This window comes from Lycium barbarum, chromosome 1 (genome assembly GCF_019175385.1).
Source record: "Lycium barbarum isolate Lr01 chromosome 1, ASM1917538v2, whole genome shotgun sequence".
NCBI classification, from domain to species: Eukaryota; Viridiplantae; Streptophyta; class Magnoliopsida; order Solanales; family Solanaceae; genus Lycium; species Lycium barbarum.
In genome coordinates this window covers 153,369,600-153,382,686 of record NC_083337.1, presented here as the reverse complement: position 1 = coordinate 153,382,686, position 13,087 = coordinate 153,369,600, and the positions used below count along the sequence as shown (strand labels likewise).

Sequence of the window (13,087 nt, the reverse complement as noted above, 5' to 3'; positions counted from 1 at the left end):
GAAAATTCAGGATCTTATTGCTTTACAAGCAATGAACAAAGCTATACAATCTGGTTCTATCAACGGGATTAAAAAGAAGAAGGAAGATGTCGCTGCAGTCATGAACGCTCAAGGACATGAGCCGAGCCAAGCCATTCCATACTTTAACCACCCACAACAAACTTTCCACCCTTACCACTACCCTGAACCCTACCAAGCTCCACTACCTCCTTACCCCGTTTACAACACCCAAGCAAACTACTACCAACCCCGAGCACCTCCGCATCAAAACCCACGCCCGTATCAACCCAACCAAGCTCCAACTTACCAAAATCGACCACATACTATACCTAGAGCCCGTCCAAACCCTGACACCAAAAACACCCGTAATTACACTCAGATTGCTGAACCCTTGGCTCAATTGTTCGAAAGAATGAAAGCAGCAGGCATAATACAACCGATTGAAGGAAAAATTCCCGAGCCTATCCCAAAATGGTTTGATGGTTCCAAAAGCTGCGCATACCACTCTGGAGTTGTTGGGCACGCCACTGAAGATTGCTATGGGCTTAAAAATAAAATCGAAGCCCTGATTAAGGAAGGAGTAATTCAGCTCGCTGAAGCTAAGCCCAATGTGGTCAACAATCCTTTGCCTGCTCACGGAAATACCAAGATTTAGGGGAGTCCAGTGCGGAAAAAGTCAGATCAACAACTTTGTCGCTTTCGTGGGAACAATCCAATACAACTACTCGCAACACCAAGGCACTGACAATATGGGGGCGCCGAACCAGGAAAGACTCTGAAGAATTGGACTTGTACTCCATCCCTGATTCGCTGGGAGTCTTGGTAGCATGAACATGTAGTGAACTTGTTTTCTTTTATTGATGCTTGAACCGTACTCAAAATTTTATTTGCTTTGCTTCATCTTTTGGAAGCTTAATCGTGAAAACTATGAATGCATTTCTGATTTTCCTTAATCATCTATTATTGTTATTTTCTACCATAATCATCAAATCTGTCAACTCTACGACCGTGACATGCAATAAACGAACAAACAAACATACATCCCGAGAGAGTAATAAAGAAAACTAGAGGACAAGACAAGATTCCACTCACAAGAATTGAAATAGCCGATAGGTGATAACATAAGCCTAAAAGCTAGCAATTCAAGAAGAAATCAAAGTACGACATTAGGTTAGACAACCTAGTTTGCAACCTTTCCTTTAGTTACGAACTACGCTGACCTGATTCCCATGGGGGATACGTAGGCAGCCCACATAGGGTTCGGTTGCTTTACAACAAAAAATCCAAAATATCTTATGCATGCGAACTACGCTTGACCTGATTCCTCGGCGGATACGTAGGCAGCCCACATAGGGACTCGGTCATACTAGGTTAGAATTTTTGCCATTTGCATGCGTACGAACTACGCTGACCTGATTCCCATGGGGGATACGTAGGCAGCCCACATAGGGTTTGGTTGCATTATAACATAAAATCAGAAATCCTTATGTAAGGAGAATTACACATGACTTGATTCCTTTGGCGGGATTCGTAGACTTTCAACATACAGATCCGTCACACCTAGATAAAAATCCAACAAACCTTTTACCGTTTATATAAGCAGAACTACGCTGACCTGATTCCCTTGGTGGGATACGTAGGCAACCTATACAAGGTTCGGTCACACCACAACATAAGTTTAGCATACCCTTTTGAACCCAAAACTGGGGCATATTTTGAAAAGATATAGACGAAAGAATGGTTGGACATCGACAATATTTAGGCTATCAGACAGGAGGTATTATAGACCAATTACTTTAGAAGTGTCACAATCCGAAGTTGGCAGAATATTTTACAACTTACATATATATACATTTACATATATATCTTTCCTTACATACATACATTTACATATACATATTTCACAACTTATATACGTATAGTTACATTTCCTTATACATATACTTACATACCTACCTTTCAAATGAAATACTTTCTTTCAATTATTTCACTACTGTTCATCTACCGAAGCTTGAACGGAGATCACAAGATCCAAACAAACAAGACGAATGGAGCGCCAACCACGTCAAGCTTCGAGTCAACACGAATCAACTTCCCCCCCTCCCAAACTAAGAATTTTTCTTTGAGTGCAGGAACTTAAAATCGCGAGATCAACAGTCAAATCTATCAATCAGGGCCAAAAGCATCATTTGGGCTCATTATGGCCTCGCCTCAAAAGCCATACGGCTTTACTTCCAACCTTATCTTTTGATTTATTTTTACCACAATAATTTTATGACTTTATATACCTGTTTTTGTAGGTTGACGAGATTAAAGGCGAATTATATCAGGATTACGTGTCCTGAATTTGGCCTATCACGATACCATCAACATCATAAGCCAGACGACTATTCCACCACTTTACTCCATACTTTATCAATTATTTTATCATATACTTTACCAGCTTTAACCATTTTACTCTGAACTTTGCAGGAATCGTTGTTAAGTTTCCAAAGACAGTCGAAGGCATCTCCCAAGACCGCTGGAGCCATCAATATCACACCCCGAGGATAACTATACATTTTAGGCTCGTCCGCCTTTAATAGGACATCATTTCTTCAAAAGCACCGCACTGCATATGCACTACTGCTTCCAAATGCCCGCACTGCAAAGGCACCGCACCGCATCACATTGCATTATTATTTTCAAATACCCTGCAAAGGGACAATATCATTATTCACAAACGCACATCATTTAGGCTCGTCCGCCTTTAATAGGACACTTTAGGCTCGTCCGCCTTTAATAAGACACTTTAGGCTCGTCCGCCTTTAATAGGACGCTTTAGGCTCGTCCGCCTTTAATAGGACACTTTAGGCTCATCCGCCTTTAATAGGATATCATTTCTTTAAATGCCTCACACGGCATATGCATCATGTCCTCGAAAACAACCGGAGACATACTTTAGGCTCGTCCGCCTTTAATAGGACACTTTAGGCTCGTCCGCCTTTAATAGGACACTTTAGGCTCATCCGCCTTTAATAGGATATCATTTCTTTAAATGCCTCACACGGCATATGCATCATGTCCTCGAAAACAACCAGAGACATACTTGGGTTCGTCCACCCTAAAATAGGACATATCGGGTTCGTCCACCCTAAAATAGGATACATTGGGTTCGTCCACCCTAAAATAGGACATATTGGGTTCCTCCACCCTAAAATAGGATATCGGGCTCTTCCACCCTAAAATAGGATACTTGGATCCGTCCACCCTAAAATAGGACATATTGGGTCATTCTACCCTAAAATAGGAATTCACATTTTTGCCTTGAACTTTACAGGAATTATCATTAAGTCTCTGAAGACAACCAGAGACATCATTTGGCTGTACGGCCTCATTAGCATATCATTGAGTCCCGAAGACAACCGGAGACATCACATGACATCATTCATCATCAAGTCCCCGAAGACAACCGGAGACATAGCATCAAGTCCCCGAAGACAACCGGAGACATAGCATCAAGTCCCCGAAAACAACCGGAGACGTAGCATCAAGTCCCCGAAGACAACCGGAGACGTAGCATCAAGTCCCCGAAAACAACCGGAGACGTAGCATCAAGTCCCCGAAGACAACCGGAGACATAGCATCAAGTCCCCGAAGACAACCGGAGACATATCATTACGCCTCCGAAGACAACCGGAGACATATCATCAAGTCGCCGAAGACAACCGGAGACATCGCATGGCTACACGGCCTCACCTGCATAAAGCCAAACGATATCATTTATCATCGAGTCCCGGAAGACAGCCGGGGACCTTATCACTATCATCTTCAAATGCAACTAGAGATATTTATTACATCCTCAGCATACACATCATGCATTCATTCAAGTCCCTGAAGATAACCAGAGACAACATTGGCCACACGGCTTCATTTTTCATTCCCCAATCATATTTACTATCATCAACACTCTTTATAGTTTTATATTTTTAACTTCATTACTAATTTTGACATGAATTTCAGTTTTGGCAGAAAATACAACATGCAGGAACGCAACACAACGTGGAACTTTATCTTACGCAGTGAACTGGGGCAAATTTGCTGAAGAGGAATATCAAACTCACAAGCAAAGGTCACGGATCTACTCTCGAACTCAATTCCGCCTATGTCCACAAACACGTGATACGTAGGATAATTTCTCTTAAACATCTCCCGCTAAAACTCTACCAAATCTACTCTATTCACAATCTCATATTCCTTTCTACATCCCCAGTGTCTCTATAACTCAACACTGGGGCATCTTTTGAAGAATTTACATCGTGTCTAGTAGAGTCCTACTTATGGGTGTGTTGTGCACCACATTTATAATTAGGAGGCTATAAGCATATGTTCCGTTCTCGTCACCTGTCTCCAAACCTTGAAAAGTTATAAATCCATAAATAACATTCGCTCAACAGGTTCGACCACAATTCCTTCCGCCTTCATAATATTTTCCACCAATTCTCCTGACCCATACTTTCTTACAAATTCATATTCGTTGGTCCAAACAAAATTGGCTACTACGTCAACTTCTTCGCCCGAAGATTCTTACATCATCTCCGGTCGAAGAGGGGCATCTGTTGACACCCAATTTTGTCCCTCCTTTATTTAATTTTATTCACTCGGGCGTCTAAATTTATTGACGAGCTAAATACTTTATTTTCACTATTTTATTTTATTGCTACTACTATTAATATCGCTACTTTTATTTTCAACATTACAAGCATTACTTTATTACAATTTTTTATGGTTCGTCATCGTTTCATTTTCGGGTTCGGATTCGTTAAATTAATTACGAGACAAAACTTTGTAAAATCCTTACTTTCTATATACTAATTACTATTTATCTTCACATAATAAATTTTGTACTATTTACTAAATTCGAAGCCCGGAAATAATTAAAATAGCGGAGGAAGGACCAATATTTTTCAGCCAAACTAATGGCCCAAAATACAAATACAATGTTATTTCCCTACTCAAATAAACAACCCACATTTTAATACCCAACCCACATTATTCCCTACCCAAAAACGGACCAGCCCACTACCATTTTAGTTTCAGTCCAGCCCATACCTTCACCCGACCCGGCCCAATGGTTCCCTTTCCCCCTTAACCTAATCCATTTCTCTTCCTCTTTCTTTTTCCTTTTTTTCCGCCTCCTCCTCACCCTTTCCTCTCTTCCTTCTCTCCTCTCACCATCGCCGCTCCCCTTCCAGCTCCTCTCTCTCCCCCTTTTCCTCCTTCTTCTCCGCCTCCCCACTCACCTCTGTCCCCCGCTTCGTCTCTCTCATACGCTCCTCTCTTTTCTTCAATACCAATCGAAACTCTATAAATAAGATTTTCTTGAGACGTTTCAGGGGGAAAAAAAAAGAAAAGAAAGGGACACGGATTGAGTTTGTTTGGGATACAACAAGAATCACCCAGAAATCTTTAGCATTTTTTTAGGACTTTCATTTTGATTACGATTCTAACTTTAAGATTGGTAAATGCTCGTTCTGTCTTGGTGGACTTTGGCCGCGATAGAACTCTTCGAATCCATTTGTGTCGATTCCCAATCTGTTAACGTTCGAGTGTAGATTCGACGACTTCAACACCCTAGTTCATTGCGCACAAAAAAGGTAAACTTCGATGCCTTATCACTCGTAAGCTTAATTTCTGTTTTGGTTAAGATTTTTAGTTTATCCTGCTGTATGTTTAGTGATTATGTAGTTTCATTGTTGTCGCATTATTTGTTTGATGTTTGGGAGCTGTTAGGATAGGATATTAATCATTAATTGAATTTGAAAGATGTATATTGTTGCTTAAGAATGAATTTCCAGGACTTAGGAGATATTTAAAGTCGAATACACATAAAATATACAGTGGGTTATCGAGATAAGAAGAAGATATACGTTTGATATACGTCTGATATACACATTGTGGTGTGTATATCTTAGGTATATTGCATATGTGGTTAAAACAGACCAATGCTGAACCATCTCCATAATCGTCTTTCATCCATAGGTTTCAAGTTTTTTTTTCTGTTTGGATTGATGCTAACATGAAACAGTGGCAGTGAGTATTGGTTGCATGTTCTTCTCTGATTTAGGGGATCGCTATCGCATATGATTTGTACCAATCGAGTCCTGAGACTATCAAATCACTGAAAGTTTAACCCAGTCCAGTCTGCTACGCTAAGTGCTCGACAAATGTTGGTTTGATATTGTGATCTGAGTATGAGGTTAAGGTTTAGTTTGATGTTGTTTGGGTCTGTCCGTATCGTGTTGAGTCTGCGATTAGGTGTGCATTGTTAATTTCCAACTCTCCATGACATAACACTCTTTAAATTTTGCTCATAATAGTTCTCTTTGTGTCTGTTGATGTTTGTCGAAGGAATCTGGTACAGGTAAAAGGATTAGAAAACAATGTTCAAGTTTGGCGTGTTTATTCTGAGGGCCTAATTTAGATTAAGATGGGCTGATCTTCTATGTGCCATATGACCCTCCCTTGCTGCCTTCTCTCCATGATTCATATTTGTTTTTATTTCAAACTGCACCTGAATTCGTAGTGTATCCCTTTCCTTTTAAAAGTTAGTCTAAACGTGATCAAACTTATATTCCCTTCGTTTGCTAGCTCTGTATGTAATGTCCATGCCGGCTGTGTCCTTATGACTATGTAATCCATTTGAAGTGGTTTAAGGGCAAATAAGGATGATTGTCTATACACATAACTGCTTCTTATAGCTATGTAATCTATTAGCTTTTAGGCCTTGAATATCATGTATACCACTCGTGTTCTGTCTGTTAAATTTCTTTTACGAACTCCCTAAATGTGTTACGACATAGTAGAATTTCTTTGTTTCGTGAAACATCAACTTGGTACATTATTCATTCCCCCAAATTCTGCCCAGTGACCTCTCTGTTTCGATCAAATCATCAGTGCATTGTGAATGTTTGAGAATTTGGAGCATATACACTGTAGCGAACCAGTCCCTGTGTTTGACTCTGTTAGCTCATCCTTACGTTTGTCGAATACATCCATTTAAAACATGGACACCCCTGTTGAATGTTGCTGTTTTGTTGTGAATCGGTGTTGAGTTATTAGCCCAGCCTGCTTTCCGTGTAGACTGAAGCCATTACAAAGCGAATGTGTCTTGAAAGTTTTAAAATGACTAGTATGTTTTATGCAATATTGGTTATGCGAAGAATGTCGCTTGAGTTTCTTGCGTTGTACTACGGATTAAACATATAGTTCCACAATGCATATAAATTACACCTCCTCTCTGTATGGGTGATTAGCCCGAATGTTGGTTTGGATATTGAGTAGTTCGAATTAATTCCCGTCATTAAGCTAATTGTTACATTCTGTCCAAACTGAGATGCACATTTGAAACTAAAAACCAACTGCATTGCTGGGACAATTCTCAGCCACATTGCTACTTTATTTAAAGTTCCAAATTTCTTAGTTTGGCTTGTTGCTTATATATGTTTACCTTTATTTGTGGATAATATACTAATCCTTTTCCTTCATTTTTGTCTCTGCATGAACATCGCATACGAGTCCCTCGGACTTGTCTCCTTCCACATTTGGCGTTAGGCCAACAACCCAACATGATCACCACCATATCAGCACAACCATAACAGTGGCAGCAAACAGAAAGTGGGTCGAGCCCATTTAAATCATTTTACTTTTTATCTTATTTCTGTGTACATTTAACATGTAGTGTATGACTAACATTTATGCTTGTTAATTAAGATAAACTTTAGTAACATTAAGGTTTTAGTTTAGTTATGGGTAGCTAATTCCACAAATTACATTCACTTCTATTTTCTGAAACTATTTATAGTACCTATAACATTTATTCGAGTAATTGATTTTCAAATAATATGACTATATATTTTTGAGTTAAATGAATCATCTTTCATTCTTACTATCTCATGAATTTCAAAATGTCGTTAAATTGGAATCCAATTATATTTTATAAACATTTTCAAGATTTATCCCATTATACATATTTTTAGCCGAAATTGGTTAAATAAAGAGTGATAAAAAATAGAAAGAAACTTATGGACTTTTCATCGTATTTAAGAACATAAGTCTAGGCATTTCTATACCACCATATTCATATAACATCATTTCATCTAAAGATAACATTTAACAAATCATCTTTTAAAAGGCTATTATTCATAGGCAAATCATCTTATTTTTTTACAAATCTTATTTTTTCGAATAACATTATTATATTTCTCATTTAAGGCTTTAGCAATATTTTGAGTCTCAATTAACATTTAGAAACTTTTTACGCAAATTATTATGTTTTCTATAAATATTATTTAAACAACACTATTATACTTTCATTTAAAATTTTAACAACATTTATAAGTCATATTTCAAAATAGCATTAAAGTACTCTTTTATACAAATTATTATTTTCTAAAAATTCTATTTTAATAGTATCCTTACATGTCCATTCATAACTTTAGTCATACTTACAAGGCTACTTTCTTTTTCCTATAATACTATATTTACACTTAGCCTAATTAATTATAAGTCCGGTCGGTTAACCATTATTAATGGGTCTTAAAGGATGCCTAATACCTTCCCTTTAGACTAATTGAACCCTTACCTAGAATCTTAAGTTTCGCAGACCTTAAACAGAGTTAACTTTAAATATAACTTTAATAAACTTTAGGTGTCCTAATTCACCGTAAATAATTAGGTGGCGACTCCTTAACAACAAACACGAAAAACAGGAATCTCCAATACGTCATACTTCTAATCTAAATTTTAACCTCCGGGTAAAAATGGGGTGTGACACATGTAATGTCGGGTTGGTTTGGTTCGGTTTGACTTTTTTTAGCTAAAACCAAACCAAACCAATTATGGTCGGGTTTTTTTTTCCAATACCAAACCACTAATCGGGTTTTTTTCTCGATTTGACTCGATTTATCGATTTGATGCGATTTTTCGATTTACTTTGTACACCCCTAGGAGCAAACATTAAATTTACTGTATGCTTGCATACAATTACTCTTGCTTTATATTGGTCAATTAATATATATTTATTTTATAATTAAGTAATACTGTCTCTTAAGTAATATATATTTACTGTCTCTTTTCTTAAGTAATATATATTTACTGTCTCTTTTCTTACGGATACAGTTGCCATCTCTATGAGCTTCCTACTCCATTTCCTATTCTTTGCTTTTCATGATTTTGTGTTTACAAGGCAAAGAAGTATAAGAAACTGATTGTGACCAAAGCCTCCTTCACGCACGAATTTCGTACGTGAAACCTATTAATGTGTTTTTTTTTTTTTTTTGGTACTTGTTTGGTTCAATTTTTTTTTTTTTTTTTTTTTGTGCTACAAAAGTCGCGGACTCTTGTTTTAGATGTTAAGATCCCGTGAATCTGTATTTACAAAGTTCTTCATGGAATCAAGTGAATGATGATTTACAAAAGAAAAAAAAATCTACCATTGAAGTTACAGGCACAATATACTTCAATAGGCTTGATTCAAATTTATATTTGTTCTGACATTCACTTAATATTTATAAATAATTTACTCAAACATTTATGATACAAAATTCATAACCTTAAATTTTGAAACCGCGACTATATATTATCTAAATTAAATAGTATTACTCCTATATGTTATTGATGATTTATCGACGATGAGATTGTGAATGTAACTCGATTCTTAGTACACGCCAATGGCTTGCCATGCTGCCGGCAATCCTCCGATAGAACTGTATTTTCACTACACTGGCCAGCCTGTTGACGTTGGTGTATAGATGCAAGAATTGTCTTAGTATAAGTCTCAATATTTTTCATTTCATCCAAGTATATCTGCTTATTCCTACAATCCACACTGCAGAAGCCCAGCTCACCCCTGCATTATTAATTAATTAAATTCAATCATAAATGCGATCCAACAGATCGTGATGTCTATCAAAATTTACCAATACTAACTTTAATTTGGGGAAAAAAAATTTAATAATATTTCTCTGTTGCAATTTATTAATTGGCACTGTACTGAAGTAGTGACGGACCCAGAATTCAATGGTCTTGAGTGCTCACCTTAAAATCAACAAAGAATATATTCCTTTCTGGGTGCTATTTATAGTTTTATACGAAAATTTTCATATTCTATATGTCTACCTAGAGGATCCTCCACGATTAATAAGTGCTCGAGCACCAAAACTTAATAAATGGGTCCGCTCCTGTACTGAAGTCAGGAACTACGCTAGTACATAATATTATTTTTTAGCGAGGTGTTTAACTAACCAACTTCCTCTATATGGCTACGCCACTACCGTTGACCCGCCAAAAGTTCAAGAAATAAGGAAAAATTTTGAAACATGTGATCTAAGAAAATAAAAGTACATATAAACATTTGTGTGACTACTATAAATCATCTCATTATTGATAAAATAAATTAAATTATTTCTAAATAAATAGGAGTTATTCTTCTTGAGACATATAAAAAAAAAAGTGTCACATAAATCAGGACGGAGAAAATAATAATGTAGGTCACATGCGTCACGTACCCGTACATGTACACTTCCTTGTCAAGGCGAAGAGGCTTCTTGCAGAAGAAACAAGATTTGAGAAAGCAAGAATCCTGAAGAGCAGTACGCCCATCGCAAGAATATTGATCAGTAGTAGAGGCTGTTGTATGATTCATAAGGAAGATCATGGATTTTACTTTTGTGAATTTTAGAATATTGGGATCTTTTAAAAGCTTTTGAGCAAGTGAATGAAACTGTATCTCTTTACTTACTACCAATTTCATGGGCCACATATATATATATATACACCCTTGTGTTCTTTTTCCAATTTCTATGACTAGAAGAATATATAATGGCAACAGAAGTGATGTGCAATTTAATTGGCACAAGTGGGATCAGCAGTAAACAAAAAGACAAAGACCAAGACCCTCAATCGATTTTTCAGGTCTTACCTAATATATAAGGGCAACAATGTGCAATACTCTCTCTGTTTCAATTTGTTTGAACCTATTTTCTTTTTTGTCCGAGTCAAAATGAATGATTTCTTTCCTAATTTGGAAACAAATTCACTTTATGAATGATTTACCGCCACACAAATTTTCAAGGCTTATTTTGAACCACAAGTTTCAAAAGTCTTTTCTCTTTCTTAAATGTCGTACCCAGTCAAATAGGTTTATATAAATTGAAACGAAGGGAGTATAATTTAATTGGCACAAGTGGGAGAAACTCAGCAGTAAACAAAAAGACAAAGAGACCCTCAATCGATTTTCAGGTCTTACCTAATATGTATATACAACATTTAACATGCTTCAAATAGTATGGGCCTTTATTACCTATGTTTCAACTTTTGCAACTTTTCGTTTTCCTTTCACATCGTCCCCACGTACGACAACAACTAACACCCTGTTTATTTCACAGCTGGGGTCCGAAAATGATAGAGGGTATGTAGACCTTATTCCAACCTCATCGAAATAGAAAGATTGTTTCTAAAGCCCTAGACTCGAGTAACACATAACAAGCCAGTTCAAAAAAGACAATACAAAAATAGACTAGGCATAGCAAATAAGACGATAACAAGTAAATTTGATTTTGGTGTTAAACGTGGAAACTGTGCTTACATGCCAAGAACAACAGTAGATGTACTCCGAATCAATTTATGTGTCAGAGTACTCGGATTTTCGAAGTCCTCCAGAGGAAGATGCATATATAGTGCGACTTATCAGATATATTCATATGTGATCGGATATAAAGAATTTAAATTTTTGAAAATAAAATTCACATAGTTGAAAACTACATAATAAAAGTATTAGTCCCTCCTTACATTATGTGTCATACTTTAATTTCCTTTTTAGTATGTTAAAAAAAATGTCATACTTTCTTATTAAAAATAATTTAACTTTAAACTTTTCATTTTACCCATAATTTGTAATTTGACCATAAATTTCAAAATTCCTTCTTTTTATTGAACTTTATTCCCAATCAAACAACGTCACATATATTAGGACGAAGGAAGTATTAGATGCATAATGATAGTTAATAATTCAAAATATTATTTAAAAAAAAATAAGAAGAGCGTGATAGAAAAAGAACATTTTAGACACCTGTACAATAAAATATTACCATATAAATTAAAACAAAGGAAGTAATAGTATCTAATAATAACTCAACGTTGAAATTAAAACATTATAATGTAGGGTCAGAAATAAATGAGTCGAGTTCATGCACCTGTGTGATTGTTGATGGAAGCGACACGAAGCGTGTTACACGCTATGATTATACTTATTTCTCAAGAATTATACTAATTTATTTTTAGTAGCATTAATCAATAAGCTTTAAAGCTTATTAGTTAATATGATATCAGCAATCAATCTGAATCTGTTGAAAAATAATACTTGGAGAATAACAATCCGGCTTTGATAGAGTAGTCTCTGTCCTTAAGAAATTTAAGTCTCCCACTTCGTTGCTGCAGGGATGGTGGCAGAATTCCTCCAGGATTTTACAAAAGCAATGAGATTTCAAAAACCAGAAATTAATTCGAAATTTCCCCCAAGAACAATTTTTTTCTGAGTTGCAGAAAGCAATAGAGAGAAGAAAAATCTGTAAAACTATTCCTTCTTTTGAATCAGTACCAGGTATTTATAATACCTTAAGAGTCCGTCCACAACAGACATATCTGTTCGAAGAAGCTTTTCGTAACGGACACAACTTTTCGAATAACATTTTTCTGGAAAAAAGAGTGACCTTTTTCTTTTAAAAAAGTTCATCTCTTTTTTTTCTTGAAAAAGTGACTTTTTTTCTTTGAAAAAAGTAACTTTTTTTATTCTTAAAAGAGTAATTTTTTTTTTCTAGAAAGTAACTTTCTTCTCTCTAAACTAACCCATCAACACTAACTAATATAACAGAATCTAAACAAAAACACTTTGTACGCTTAATTATTAGCAGTGGCGGAGCCACACTATGCCGAGGGTGTTCATCCGAACCCCCTCGGTGGAAAAAAATACTGTTTTTATAAGGTTAAAATTATTTTTTATGAATATATAATACATGTTGAACCCCCTTAGGCTTCTTCATATGTTTAC

General features: G+C 36.2%; 1 long non-coding RNA gene across 1 annotated transcript; it reads right to left on the bottom strand.

The window, feature by feature from the left end:
* Nucleotides 1-9,495: 9,495 nt before the first annotated feature.
* LOC132618090 (uncharacterized) lies at nucleotides 9,496-12,108 on the bottom strand. Its single transcript, XR_009573985.1, has 2 exons — nucleotides 10,548-12,108; nucleotides 9,496-9,889 (listed from the first exon to the last, which is right to left on the bottom strand). It is a non-coding gene; the product is annotated as an uncharacterized LOC132618090 (long non-coding RNA).
* Between the last annotated feature and the right edge of the window lie 979 nt (nucleotides 12,109-13,087).